The sequence below is a fragment of the Protopterus annectens genome, chromosome 6.part0 (assembly GCF_019279795.1).
Source record: "Protopterus annectens isolate FY-2018-M chromosome 6.part0, PAN1.0, whole genome shotgun sequence".
In the NCBI taxonomy this organism is placed as follows: Eukaryota; Metazoa; Chordata; order Ceratodontiformes; family Protopteridae; genus Protopterus; species Protopterus annectens.
Window position 1 is genome coordinate 1,198,647,576 of NC_056737.1, and position 15,077 is coordinate 1,198,662,652.

The 15,077-nt window shown below is 45.5% G+C and overlaps 1 long non-coding RNA gene across 1 annotated transcript; it reads right to left on the minus strand.

Moving 5' to 3' along the window:
• Positions 1-1,567: 1,567 nt before the first annotated feature.
• On the minus strand, positions 1,568-6,683 carry LOC122804755. Its single transcript, XR_006365240.1, has 3 exons — positions 6,385-6,683; positions 3,985-4,147; positions 1,568-1,750 (listed from the first exon to the last, which is right to left on the minus strand). It is a non-coding gene; the product is annotated as an uncharacterized LOC122804755 (long non-coding RNA).
• Between the last annotated feature and the right edge of the window lie 8,394 nt (positions 6,684-15,077).

Consider the following 15,077-nt stretch of genomic DNA (forward strand, 5'->3'; position numbering starts at 1 on the left):
ACAGGCCGAACAGGCTGCTACGTCGTGGGCTGGGCCTAAACAAGGCAGACAGTAAGGTGGAAATCTTTATGAGGTATTTGTTTCCCACAGGTTAAACAATTGTTAACTTTTCTGACATCGGCTGAGGCAAGAAAGAGTCCCCAACAGTGCCAGCTTTAGAAGTCTTGTAGTATTCGGTAGAAGTAATCTCTGGATCCGACCGACCGGCACTTGCGAACAGCTTCTGCTTCGGGCGCCACGCGGCAAGAAAGACTGAGGAAAATGGCGTCGGCTGATGCTTTTATACCCGAAGACCAACAGAGATGACGTCGGGTGGAGTGCGACATCAGCCCGAGCGGACCCGGACTTTGGAATCCGGCCGACTGCAGGGCTGCCTGATGACAGGACAACCCACTTGTTATGACTGCAGATGCATCCATGAAGGACATCATGTAGTCTGAACAGGAGTACCTTTCGGTACGTTTTAACAGCAATAGCCCGACAAACGTCACTTCACAAACTTCACCTTCGGTGCGTTGTAACAGCAAGAGCCCAACGTTATTCACTTTAAATGAATGCTCGGAGCATGTAGTCAAAACAGTAGTACCGCTCGGTACTTACCTAACAGCAGTAGTCAGAGTAATTCACTTTAAACAATAGTCATGATAATTATACTCTAAAAACAAAGCGACAGTATATAAGTGTAAATTATGTTCTTAAACAGTGAGGAAAAGCCCTGGTTTTGATAAGATACATTGAATATAGGTTAACTCACAGTAGGAGCGCACTCCCAGACAGGAACTTGCAGCAGCCGTAACGAGTGGAGTTCCAAAATGGCGCCCTGAAGGGAGGGGGAATATTTATCACTTCCCGGCGGAAGTAGAGGGAGGGAGGAGGAACAGGGAATACTAGCTAGCTGGATCAGACCGGAAGGTCTGAAACTCTGCAAAGTGGGGGAAAAGAAATGCCCAAAGAGCCGAGCAAGACTAGGGGTAGGGGGAGGGAAGGAGAAATGCAATAGTAGAGAGTAAAAGATGTAGGACAGAGATAGCGTGTATAGTATATCACGCTAGATAGAGGGGAATAGACAGTAAGAGAGGGAGATGGGAAGTAATTAATACAGTGTAGTGGGAAGAAGAAAAGACAGAGCCACAAGATGGACGAGGCACATAAGGAGATTTAGGAATAGAGGACACCAGGAGAGGATCGAGAGCCAATCAGTCAGTGGAGCAAAGGTTTCAGGTGTGAGTAAGTAGTAACAGGGTGGCAAGAGTACAATATTTAATAGGCAAAGTGGGCAAAATGAATGAATGAGAGAGTGGGGAGTGCAAGTAAAAGCAGAGGAAACAAAGAAGAGTGGAGAAGAGTAAAGGCAATGGGGGCCTTCAAGTAGGCAGTACAGGAATATACAAGGCCCACAATGGAGGACTTGGGATTGAAGGAAGGACTAAGGAAGAGCTGGAAACTCAGATCAAGATAGGAGAGAGAATAGAGAGGGAGAATAAGAAGGGGTTAGGCTGCTGGGTATCCTGGCAGGAGATAGCTTTACAAAACTAACAAGCAGGAGCTAAATGATGTAAAAGTCCTAGTAGCAGCAAATGCACATACTTTCTCAGTTTCCACTGGGAGACTCAGTTCCAATCTCAGAAATGGGGCTTGAGGTAGCAGAGCAGTATGTTCCCTACACAAGAGTGTGGGTAGAGTAGGTAACTTGAGTTGAGAATATGTATTCACCCAGGCGAGGTCCCAAGGGAACAATACAGGGGAAAAGCTAGAGGTAGAAGGGTAGAGAATGAGTAGAGTTAGTCACAAAATAATAGTACTCTTTATTGTCAAAAATGTAGTAGCAGGTGTAATAAAGAGACATAAGCACAAAACAACCACTGGGGCAGACAATATTACAGTATCCTGGTGGTGTAGATTCTATCAATGTAGGTAAAACACATATGAACTCAGCAGGCCTACTTTGCAGATGAGTGACCAACCTGCTCTATCGCAAAACAGTAGAAGTTAAATGCAACCATATAAAATAAAGCAAAGCCACCAGGTGATATTCGGTTCAATTTAGGAGACACAAGCTATTTAGGTTAACAGTGCAAGCTATATACATCCATGTAAGAGAGAGCAATGTCGCCAGAAGATAGCCAAAAAGACTGGAGACAACAAAATAACACAATAGCTCCTAAACGGCAACAGATTATACAAGCAATGTCGCCAGAAGATAGCCAAAACACTGGAGACAACAAAAAAAACACAAATGCTCCTAAACAGGAACAGACTATACAAGCAATATTAAAACAATTATTCCCACAGTATGCAAGGTATATCATAAACCTAGGCGGGTGTTTCAGCGACCAGCCAGGTGTTTGTGAGGGTAACACAGACACGTGGAGTTGGCGTTGTACACCAGCGCTACTAAGTTGCTAAACTCAGGTACAAGCGTTATCAGTGAGTAGCCTCGAACAATCGTACTTGCTCTACATAGGCTACTTAGGTACAAAACAGATTCGGAGGATAGCCTCGACAAATCCACGTAAATTGCTTAGCCAGAGCAACAAAACCATGTATTAAAACATCTAATACCTTGGAAATAAACTAAGATACTAATGCTCCACTAATACACAAACAGTGTTGTTTGATCAGGGGTGTGCAATGTAATTGTCGCTACATTCAGGAGCGACTACAGAGGCACATAAGCTATGTAATCAGGCTAAAAAGGTAATCGAAAGACTGAATATCTTATTCTACCTTCCAGAAGGGCAACAGCCTTTCCTCATGAAGTAGCTTACTAAACAGTGAAACTACGTTCGGGGCGGACGGCTAGACAAATTGGAACATGTAGTCTGAACAGGAGTACCTTTGATGCGTTTAACAGCAATAGCCCGACAAACGTCACTGCACAAACTTCACCTTCGGTGCGTTGTAACAGCAAGAGCCCAACGTTATTCACTTTAAATGAATGCTCGGAGCATGTAGTCAAAACAGTAGTACCGCTCGGTACTTACCTAACAGCAGTAGTCAGAGTAATTCACTTTAAACAATAGTCATGATAATTATACTCTAAAAACAAAGCGACAGTATATAAGTGTAAATTATGTTCTTAAACAGTGAGGGAAAAGCCCTGGTTTTGATAAGATACATTGAATATAGGTTAACTCACAGTAGGAGCGCACTCCCAGACAGGAACTTGCAGCAGCCGTAACGAGTGGAGTTCCAAAATGGCGCCCTGAAGGGAGGGGGAATATTTATCACTTCCCGGCGGAAGTAGAGGGAGGGAGGAGGAACAGGGAATACTAGCTAGCTGGATCAGACCGGAAGGTCTGAAACTCTGCAAAGTGGGGGAAAAGAAATGCCCGAAGAGCCGAGCAAGACTAGGGGTAGGGGGAGGGAAGGAGAAATGCAATAGTAGAGAGTAAAAGATGTAGGACAGAGATAGCGTGTATAGTATATCACGCTAGATAGAGGGGAATAGACAGTAAGAGAGGGAGATGGGAAGTAATTAATACAGTGTAGTGGGAAGAAGAAAAGACAGAGCCACAAGATGGACGAGGCACATAAGGAGATTTAGGAATAGAGGACACCAGGAGAGGATCGAGAGCCAATCAGTCAGTGGAGCAAAGGTTTCAGGTGTGAGTAAGTAGTAACAGGGTAGGAAGAGTACAATATTTAATAGGCAAAGTGGGCAAAATGAATGAATGAGAGAGTGGGGAGTGCAAGTAAAAGCAGAGGAAACAAAAGAAGAGTGGAGAAGAGTAAAGGCAATGGGGGGGGGACGCCTTCAAGTAGGCAGTACAGGAATATACAAGGCCCACTATGGAGGACTTGGGATTGAAGGGAAGGACTAAGGAAGAGCTGGAAACTCAGATCAAGATAGGAGAGAGAATAGAGAGGGAGAATAAGAAGGGGTTAGGCTGCTGGGTATCCTGGCAGGGAGATAGCTTTTACAAAAACTAACAAGCAGGAGCTAAATGATGTAAAAGTCCTAGTAGCAGCAAATGCACATACTTTCTCAGTTTCCACTGGGAGACTCAGTTCCAATCTCAGAAATGGGGCTTGAGGTAGCAGAGCAGTATGTTCCCTACACAAGAGTGTGGGTAGAGTAGGTAACTTGAGTTGAGAATATGTATTCACCCAGGCGAGGTCCCAAGGGAACAATACAGGGGAAAAGCTAGAGGTAGAAGGGTAGAGAATGAGTAGAGTTAGTCACAAAATAATAGTACTCTTTATTGTCAAAAATGTAGTAGCAGGTGTAATAAAGAGACATAAGCACAAAACAACCACTGAGGCAGACAATATTACAGTATCCTGGTGGTGTAGATTCTATCAATGTAGGTAAAACACATATGAACTCAGCAGGCCTACTTTGCAGATGAGTGACCAACCTGCTCTATCGCAAAACAGTAGAAGTTAAATGCAACCATATAAAATAAAGCAAAGCCACCAGGTGATATTCGGTTCAATTTAGGAGACACAAGCTATTTAGGTTAACAGTGCAAGCTATATACATCCATGTAAGAGAGAGCAATGTCGCCAGAAGATAGCCAAAAAGACTGGAGACAACAAAATAACACAATAGCTCCTAAACGGCAACAGATTATACAAGCAATGTCGCCAGAAGATAGCCAAAAACACTGGAGACAACAAAAAAAACACAAATGCTCCTAAACAGGAACAGACTATACAAGCAATATTAAAACAATTATTCCCACAGTATGCAAGGTATATCATAAACCTAGAGCGGGTGTTTCAGCGACCAGCCAGGTGTTTGTGAGGGTAACACAGACACGTGGAGTTGGCGTTGTACACCAGCGCTACTAAGTTGCTAAACTCAGGTACAAGCGTTATCAGTGAGTAGCCTCGAACAATCGTACTTGCTCTACATAGGCTACTTAGGTACAAAACAGATTCGGAGGATAGCCTCGACAAATCCACGTAAATTGCTTAGCCAGAGCAACAAAACCATGTATTAAAACATCTAATACCTTGGAAATAAACTAAGATACTAATGCTCCACTAATACACAAACAGTGTTGTTTGATCAGGGGTGTGCAATGTAATTGTCGCTACATTCAGGAGCGACTACAGAGGCACATAAGCTATGTAATCAGGCTAAAAAGGTAATCGAAAGACTGAATATCTTATTCTACCTTCCAGAAGGGCAACAGCCTTTCCTCATGAAGTAGCTTACTAAACAGTGAAACTACGTTCGGAGCGGACAGCTAGACAAATTGAAACATGTAGTCTGAACAGGAGTACCTTTCGGTACGTTTTAACAGCAATAGCCCGACAAACGTCACTTCACAAACTTCACCTTCGGTGCGTTGTAACAGCAAGAGCCCAACGTTATTCACTTTAAATGAATGCTCGGAGCATGTAGTCAAAACAGTAGTACCGCTCGGTACTTACCTAACAGCAGTAGTCAGAGTAATTCACTTTAAACAATAGTCATGATAATTATACTCTAAAAACAAAGCGACAGTATATAAGTGTAAATTATGTTCTTAAACAGTGAGGGAAAAGCCCTGGTTTTGATAAGATACATTGAATATAGGTTAACTCACAGTAGGAGCGCACTCCCAGACAGGAACTTGCAGCAGCCGTAACGAGTGGAGTTCAAAAATGGCGCCCTGAAGGGAGGGGGAATATTTATCACTTCCCGGCGGAAGTAGAGGGAGGGAGGAGGAACAGGGAATACTAGCTAGCTGGATCAGACCAGAAGGTCTGAAACTCTGCAAAGTGGGGGAAAAGAAATGCCTGAAGAGCCGAGCAAGACTAGGGGTAGGGGGAGGGAAGGAGAAATGCAATAGTAGAGAGTAAAAGATGTAGGACAGAGATAGCGTGTATAGTATATCACGCTAGATAGAGGGGAATAGACAGTAAGAGAGGGAGATGGGAAGTAATTAATACAGTGTAGTGGGAAGAAGAAAAGACAGAGCCACAAGATGGACGAGGCACATAAGGAGATTTAGGAATAGAGGACACCAGGAGAGGATCGAGAGCCAATCAGTCAGTGGAGCAAAGGTTTCAGGTGTGAGTAAGTAGTAACAGGGTAGGAAGAGTACAATATTTAATAGGCAAAGTGGGCAAAATGAATGAATGAGAGAGTGGGGAGTGCAAGTAAAAGCAGAGGAAACAAAAGAAGAGTGGAGAAGAGTAAAGGCAATGGGGGGGGACGCCTTCAAGTAGGCAGTACAGGAATATACAAGGCCCACTATGGAGGACTTGGGATTGAAGGGAAGGACTAAGGAAGAGCTGGAAACTCAGATCAAGATAGGAGAGAGAATAGAGAGGGAGAATAAGAAGGGGTTAGGCTGCTGGGTATCCTGGCAGGGAGATAGCTTTTACAAAAACTAACAAGCAGGAGCTAAATGATGTAAAAGTCCTAGTAGCAGCAAATGCACATACTTTCTCAGTTTCCACTGGGAGACTCAGTTCCAATCTCAGAAATGGGGCTTGAGGTAGCAGAGCAGTATGTTCCCTACACAAGAGTGTGGGTAGAGTAGGTAACTTGAGTTGAGAATATGTATTCACCCAGGCGAGGTCCCAAGGGAACAATACAGGGGAAAAGTTTCTCAGTTTCCACTGGGAGACTCAGTTCCAATCTCAGAAATGGGGCTTGAGGTAGCAGAGCAGTATGTTCCCTACACAAGAGTGTGGGTAGAGTAGGTAACTTGAGTTGAGAATATGTATTCACCCAGGCGAGGTCCCAAGGGAACAATACAGGGAAATGTTTCTCAGTTTCCACTGGGAGACTCAGTTCCAATCTCAGAAATGGGGCTTGAGGTAGCAGAGCAGTATGTTCCCTACACAAGAGTGTGGGTAGAGTAGGTAACTTGAGTTGAGAATATGTATTCACCCAGGCGAGGTCCCAAGGGAACAATACAGGGGAAAAGTTTCTCAGTTTCCACTGGGAGACTCAGTTCCAATCTCAGAAATGGGGCTTGAGGTAGCAGAGCAGTATGTTCCCTACACAAGAGTGTGGGTAGAGTAGGTAACTTGAGTTGAGAATATGTATTCACCCAGGCGAGGTCCCAAGGGAACAATACAGGGGAAAAGTTTCTCAGTTTCCACTGGGAGACTCAGTTCCAATCTCAGAAATGGGGCTTGAGGTAGCAGAGCAGTATGTTCCCTACACAAGAGTGTGGGTAGAGTAGGTAACTTGAGTTGAGAATATGTATTCACCCAGGCGAGGTCCCAAGGGAACAATACAGGGAAAAAGTTTCTCAGTTTCCACTGGGAGACTCAGTTCCAATCTCAGAAATGGGGCTTGAGGTAGCAGAGCAGTATGTTCCCTACACAAGAGTGTGGGTAGAGTAGGTAACTTGAGTTGAGAATATGTATTCACCCAGGCGAGGTCCCAAGGGAACAATACAGGGGAAAAGTTTCTTACATTAGAGGGAAGTTTATTACAGGCTTGGGATACATTAGAGGGAAGTTTATTACAGGCTTGGGATACATACAGGCTTGAGATACATACAAGAATTGAACTGGAGAACCTCTTGCTGTGAGGCAACAGTACAACTGTTGTGTGATAGTATGATGTGTGGCATGAATGTGTGATACCATATGTAGTATGAATTTGTAATAGCATGATGTGTTGTATGAATGTGTAATAGCCACATAACGCAAGCACTCAGGTCTCTCAACAGCAGGTACAAGTACGACTCAATCATTGTCCACGCTGGTGTAAATGACCTGAGATGTACCTCCTTGGACTACATGAAAAGAGACATAGAGGAGCTCTCTGATTATGTAGCCCAAGCAGGTATGACCCTGACCTTGAGCAGTATCCTACCTTCACCAAGAATGATGCCACAATACAGAGATAAGATGATCAGCTTTAACAATTGGCTTAAACTCTGGTGTCATTCAAAGGGGATCCAATGTCTGTCTGCCTGGGATGACATGCTGGACAAGCCACGCTGCTTCACAAGGGACGGCTTGCACATGTCACCCCTGGGATTCCGGATTTTGGCAAAGGCTCTTGCCACCCCCATAGTGCCTTTTTTAGGCAAGGCTCAAATTCTAAACCTACCACCCTAGAACACAACAAAGAAAAAAAACTAAGGGTAATGCTGCTCAATGCAGAAGTCTCAACCTCAAGATGCACGCACTCTAGGCCCTTCTTAGTATGGAGAACATCGATGTCTGTGCTGTGACAGAAACCTGGTTCAAGGCTCCTGAGAGCACCCCAGCACTATCAGGTTTTACCTCATATCATGCGTTCCGGCCCCAAAATCAGGACAATACCAAGAAAGGAGGGGGGGTATCCATATTCATCAAGGACACCCGCACCTCAAGATTGGTGGCAACGCACGATGCATCGGAAACCATCCAGGTGCAATTAACCATAGGCAAGACTGCTCTGCAATTTGTAGCATGTTACAGGCCACCCTCGCAAACTCAGGAACCTCACATGGCCTTCCTGAAAACACCGGAGGGGATAAATGTATCTCCAAACACCATCATACTAGGTGACTTCAACTACCCTAATATAGACTGGGAACACTACTCAAGCCCAAACACTCTAGCCCAAAAGTTCCTGGAATTCATAAACTCAAATGCCATGGAACAACTAGTCACCATCCCCACAAGAGGAGAAAACATACTTGATCTCATCATCACAACATGGGAGCACAATGTTCAACACCAGAAGTATACCCCTCACTGGTGAGATCAGATCACAAACTAATCTCGCTGGAGGTCCTCATCCCGCCCCCCCCCGGAATAAAAAAGACCACAGTAAAGAACTTCTCAAAAGCCGACTTCACACTTCTAAAGACTAGTGTGGTCTCCTTTAAAGCCCCCGAGCCGGCGGTAAACATTACTCAAACCGCTGAATCACTTACAAATGCCTTCTACCAGCACCTGCAGGGCTGCATGGATCAGGCAATCCCAAGCAAAACAAAGACTCTTTCTACCAAAGGCAAGCATCCAGTCTGGTGGACCCCAGCCATAAACAAACTCTACAACAAAAGGAGAAAGCTACTACAAGATAGAGCAAAATCCTTAAAAGGTAAGACACCGCTGATCACTATAAGTAAAAAGCTAAGAGCTCTCATAAAATCATCCAAAGCTAATTTTGAGAGAAAAATAGCTAAGGACTCTAAAGACAATCATAAGGCATTCTTTAGCTATGTCAGAAACCTAGGAGGAAACTCCCAGATATGCTCAGAATTAGTTCAAAATGATGTGAAGATTACTGATCCTACAGACATTGCCAACATACTGGCTGACAGGTTCAGTGCAAACTTCTCCCCCCCCCAAAGGAGAGATATCTATACCAAATGATTGTAGCCCCCCAAACATCTCTAACGCCCAGGTGAGAACTGCTCTCTCCAAGGCAAAGAACACAGCATCCATGGGACCTGATGGTGTCCCCGGCTGTGTGCTCCACGAACTCAACGAAGAATTAAACCCACAGTTAGGACAGCTGTTTAATCTTAGTCTCACCTGCGGATACGTACCCAGGGAGTGGCGCACAGCGACTGTGGTCCCACTTCACAAAGGCGGTGCCTCCACCGACCCTGGAAATTACCGTCCTATTAGCTTGACAAGCCTTATCTGCAAAGCCATGGAGAGGATCATAATGGATCTCATAAATAAAGACATAGGGAATTTGCAGACTTTGGATCCAACCCAGTTTGGCTTTGTCAAAGGCAGATCATGCCTTTTAAACTTGGTTGACTTTTTCGAAACAGTCACCAAGGCCATTGACGAGGGAAAGGCGGTTTATACAGCCTACCTAGACCTGGCGAAGGCTTTCAATACAATACCCCACTCTGGTATCATTGAAAAACTCATCAACTTAAATGTAAACCCATACATTACAAAATGGGTTGCAAACTGGCTGAGTGACAGAACCCACAGGGTCAGAGTTGCTAGTGCCATGTCAGACTCAAAGCCTGTCACAAGGGGTGTCCCACAGGGCTCAGTCCTGGGTCCACTCTTGTTTGGCATCTACTTTTCTGAAGTACAAGCAAACACAGGAGGGTTATGGCTGACAAAGTTTGCAGATGACTGCAAACTGGGCGCCGTAGTCGAAAACACATCTGACACAGATATCCTTCAGAAGGGTCTCACAGAAACGGATAACTGGTGCCAGAGCCATGGCCTAAAGTTAAATGCCAAGAAATGCATAGTCATACCCTTCGGGAAAAACAAGGTTACCCCTAGCTACCATATAGGTGGCAATCCACTGATCACAGAAGAAGTTATCAGGGACCTGGGGACCCAGGTTGACAGTAGCCTTTCATTCGACACTCATATTGCTAAAGTAGTTAGGAAGACCTTCTACATTGCCCACCTTATCATGAAGGGATTCACATCTAGATCAAGGGAGGTCATAGTCTCCCTATACTCATCACTCATCAGACCAATGATTGAGTACAATGCTCCATTCGGAATGTATCTGACCCGACACTTGCAGCAGCTGGAGAGGCCACAAAAGTTCCTCACCAAAAGGATAAAGGGTCTCAAAAATCTGTCTTATGCTGCCCGACTGAAAGAACTCCAGCTATATTCAGTTGCTTACCGCTTGCTCAGAGGTGACCTGTGCCTGACATACAAGGCCATGTCAAACCCAGATTTGATGAACATGCTTCATCTCAAAAAATCTAGATCCCTCAGAGCCACAAGGGCGGGAGACTTAAACCTCGACACGGTTATTAATAGGACATGCTGGAGGGATAGATTCATCACCCAAAGACTCCCTATGCTGTGGAACAAAATCCCAGTATATGTGAGGCAGAGCACCTCGCTGGCCTTGTTCAAGAGGAATCTTGACCAATGGATGGGAGATCGCAGATACACCCCAGGGGTTACCTCAGTGTCACTGCTCGACAGAGGCACAGCAAAATAATGGGCATAGTTTCTCCAAACTAAAGGGGTGGCGTAAGCCACAAAACTATGGGCTAGGCTTGTAAATGCCCTCGGGCAGATAGCCTAGTATGAACCTATGATCCTATGAACCTATGTTGTTCCCATCTTGCCTTCATTCTTGCTGGTTGGGTTCAAAGCCGATCCTCGGCTCTGACTTGGCCGATTTGCTATAGCTTGAGAGCTTATACTGGCTTGAGGATAACCCCTATCCCAACATGCCTAGCGGTAGCTACACAGATCTCGTTTGCCACTTGCAGCGTCGAGATTGTGACTACTGGCTCAGGCTAAGTATTTAGTTTTTTTGTATTTTGCTGTCTTCCTCTATTAGGATTTTAGAAGTTTAATTACCTTGTTGGTGTCTATTTTAGTCCTTGTTCAGACAAAACAACCCTCTGACCTTCCTCAGCTGTTGTTCTTGGCCGTCGTTTTCTTAGACCTTGCTTTCCCCTTAAGCCCATTTAACTTAGAGGGTTCTTCTCTTCTTCCTCATTTACTTAGAGGCTCTCCCCCCTTCTTCTTTTCCCTAAAAAAAAAAAAAAAAAAAAAAAAAAAAAAAAAAAAAGTTATCCTTGTTTGTGGTAGTGTTTGTAGTTTTTGTATTGCTAGCTGTTACAGCCTTTTTTTGCTGTTTGTGTCTTCTAGTATCCAGCATGTCCAAAGAGTCAAAACCCTCAGGCTTTAAAAAATGTGACTTGTGCTGCCAAAAAATGTCCCTTACTGATGGGCACATGAGTTGTGTATACTGTTTAGGGGCTGTTCACCTGCAGGACTCATGCTCTGTCTGCCATGCTTTCAGTGCTAGAGTCCTGCAGGAGAGAAAAAATAAACTGATTCTTCGTGGCCTTTTGAAGAACCATCAGGATCCTTTGTGTCTGGTTCCTCAGCCAGCAAAACAGTCTGACAAATCTCCCAAACCATCCTCAATGGTTCTGGTTTTGGAGCAACCTAAATCTGCTGTAAAATATTCAGCTCTGTCAGTTCACAATGTCGGCTCCGACAAAGCTATATCTCTGGCGGCTCCATCAGTGTCTTCAGAGCCAGTCCATGTCCATAAAAGAACTAGGTCTCCCTCTTTGGAGACGGTGCGCTCTGCTCCACAGTCTCCTTTGTTGCAGTCTGTGGCAGTCAGTCACTGGTCCTCTTCTAACTCCTCTCGGTCCTCCAGGCTTTCGGATCATGATGTGGAGAGAGTGGTTAATAGGCTCCTCAAGTCACAGCCGCTTGCTAAATTGCTATTGAGCCCAGCCCATAAGGAAATGGCTCCTTCGGCCCATCCAGCTTCTCTGTCATTTCCTCCTCTCCTCTCTTGAGCTTGGAGCTGGAATGCATGGATGTCATGGTGGTGGAACCATCAGCCCTGGCTTCTTCAAGTTTATCAGTTCCGACTCCCACTCTAATCTCCTTGATGTCTCAGTCCATTGAGGGATCTGGGTGCTGAAGCTCTCTCGTCAGCTCCGAGGGGGGAAGTGGCATCAAAGCCTTGTCTGACCCTGCTCTCCCTCTCACAGCTTCGGCACAAGTGAGCTCGGCTCCCACATCAGCCTCAGATCTATCGCTCTCGGTTCGCAGGAGATCTCCTGGCTCTTCAGAGCTGGAGGCTCCTTCGGCTCAGGACTGTAGCACCTTTGAGGTGATGAGGAGCATGCTGTCCCCTGAGACCACTCCACCTTTGGCTCCATTGGCTCCTTCTCCTTCAGTGCCTGTGCCTGCCTTTGACCATCGTCCTCCCTCCAAGTGTAGGGAACCTATGCCCCAGGATGTCCCATTGGGTGACCCCACTTCTTCCGAAACCTTCCCCGAACATTTGGAGGAGGTCCCTCTGAAGAAAAAATGTAATAGGAAGCATCTGGACTCCCCTGGGTCCATCACTTCAGACACAGACTTGGAAGAATCGGAAGGGTCCTCATGGTCCCCCTCTGAGGATGTCTCTTGTTCGGACATCTTGGAAATCCCTAGACAGAGGGGTGACTGGAAGTCCCTAACCTCTTCTGAGTATGAGTCTATCTACCTGGATGCATTTGGTTCCAAACTGTCTGCCTTTTGACCCACTTTTGTCTGTAGTGAATCAGAAGGCGTAAAGCCCTGCAGAGACGATGGAACCAGTTCCGCGGAGACTGAATAAATTTATAACTGCCCCTGAAGACAAGTCCTTTCTTTACAAAGGGGTTCCTGTTGATGCTATGGTGATGGCAGCAGCCACTAAGAAGGAACTTGCGGAAACTTCTTCATCTGTCCTTCCAGTGAACAAGGAGTCCCATAAGATGGACAGGTATGGGAAGCGTATGTTCTCTTCTGTGACCTTACAGCTGTGGAAGTTGCAAATAGGGCAGCTTCCCAGTTTGCGACCTTGACTTCAGTGGTTAACTCCTCCATGAGACTCATTTCTTATGTGGCAGATGTAGCGAGTAGGGCATAAGGTTGCTTTGCAGAGACACTCCTGGATGCACCTTTGTCAATTTGCGGAGCCATTCACGTCCTCCTTTAGCAATACCCCTTTTGATGGATCATTCTTGTTTGGGCCTCAGGTAAAAGAGACTCTCACCAGATGTGAAAAGGATGACAAGTCTCTCTGTCATGGGAGTCTATTTTTCCACTCTATCTAGACCCTATCCTAAAGGTCAGAAAAGTGGGAAAATGTGGTTTTGAAAATCCCAGGGAGCTTCGCCTGACACACGTGGAGAATTTTCCCCCAGGGGCAGAGGGGGAAACAGTAATGGAAGACGCCGGCCTCACGGCAGGGGGGGGGTCAGCAACAGCAGAGCAATAGAGATACTTTCTCTGCTAGGCCCTTCCAGCACTCCTGAAGGCAGGCCCGACTGTTCGCTTGTGGAGGCAGTCGGGGGCAGAATATCATTGTACGCAACAGCCTGGCAAGCTATTATGAAAGATGCATGGATACTGTCAATAATATCCAGGGGTTACAAAATTCCCCTTTTCCCAATTACCCCCCTCAAGAACAAAATGTTCAATCCCAGACATTCCACCCAGTCTTTGGGATCAAGCATCCCTAGAAGTACAAAGGTTGTTAGAAAAAAGAGCCATCCAAGAAGTCTCCGCAGACCAAATTGAATCCTGAACTTGCTCAACGTTTTTTTTAGTTCCAAAAAAGGCAGGGGACTGGAGACCCATCTTGGATCTCAGCAAGCTAAACAATTTAGTAAAACAGCGAAGTTCTGGATGGTAACACTGCAGTCCATTCTTCCCTTTTTTGGGTCATGACAATTGGATGTGCTCCATCGATCTCCAGGATGCGTACTATCACATAAAAATAGACAGACAATCCAGGAGATTCTTACAGTTTTGGCTGGGAGCCAGTCATTATCAGTTCAGTGCTCTGCCCTTTGGTCTCACCACAGCCTCCAGGGTGATTACCAAGTGTATGGCAGTGGTCATGGCTCACGTGAGACATCTAGGATTCCAGGTGTTTCCATATCTAGACAACTGGCTCCTCACTGCTACCACCGAGCATCAACTGATCAAAGCACGGGACTACACAATTCAAACCTGTTCCCAGCTAGGCATCACTATAAACTATGAAAAGTCTGCCTTGTTGCCTTGTCAGTGTATTACCTTCATAGTGGCAGACTTAGATACAAGAGCCATGATAGCAAAGCTGCCCCAAGACAGGGTGTCAACAATTCGTCAGCAAGTTTCATTCCTCATGAAAAAGAAGGGAGTTCAGGCAAGAGAGGTATTGAAAGTCCAGGGCTCAATGGCTGCAGCAGTTACTCTAGTCCCTATGGCTAGCTTCGACATGAGAATTCTGCAGTGGCTTCTTTTCACTCAATGGTTGTTTCAGGATTTACCAATGTCACATATGATCTCGATCATGGAAGCCTGCAAAAAGGACTTGGTATGGTGGCTTGTCTCCCCCAGGTGACTCTGGGCAGACCCTTTCTAGACCCCCATCCAGTAGCCGCAGTGACCACGGATGCCTCCCAGATAGGGTGGGGGAGGCATTATCTGGGACAGACTGTCCAAGGAATGTGGCAGCCACACAAGTACCACTTGCACATCAATGTTCTAGAGATGAGAGTGGTGCTTCTGGCATTGCAAGCACTTCAAGACTCTCTACCTACTGGAACTATTGCAATTCAGACAGACAATATGTCAGTGTTATGGTACATCAACAAACAAGGCGGGACCAGATCTTACCCCTTGTGTCAGGAGGCCCTTCAAATATGGCAATGGGTGATGTCTTCCAAATGTTTTCTGAT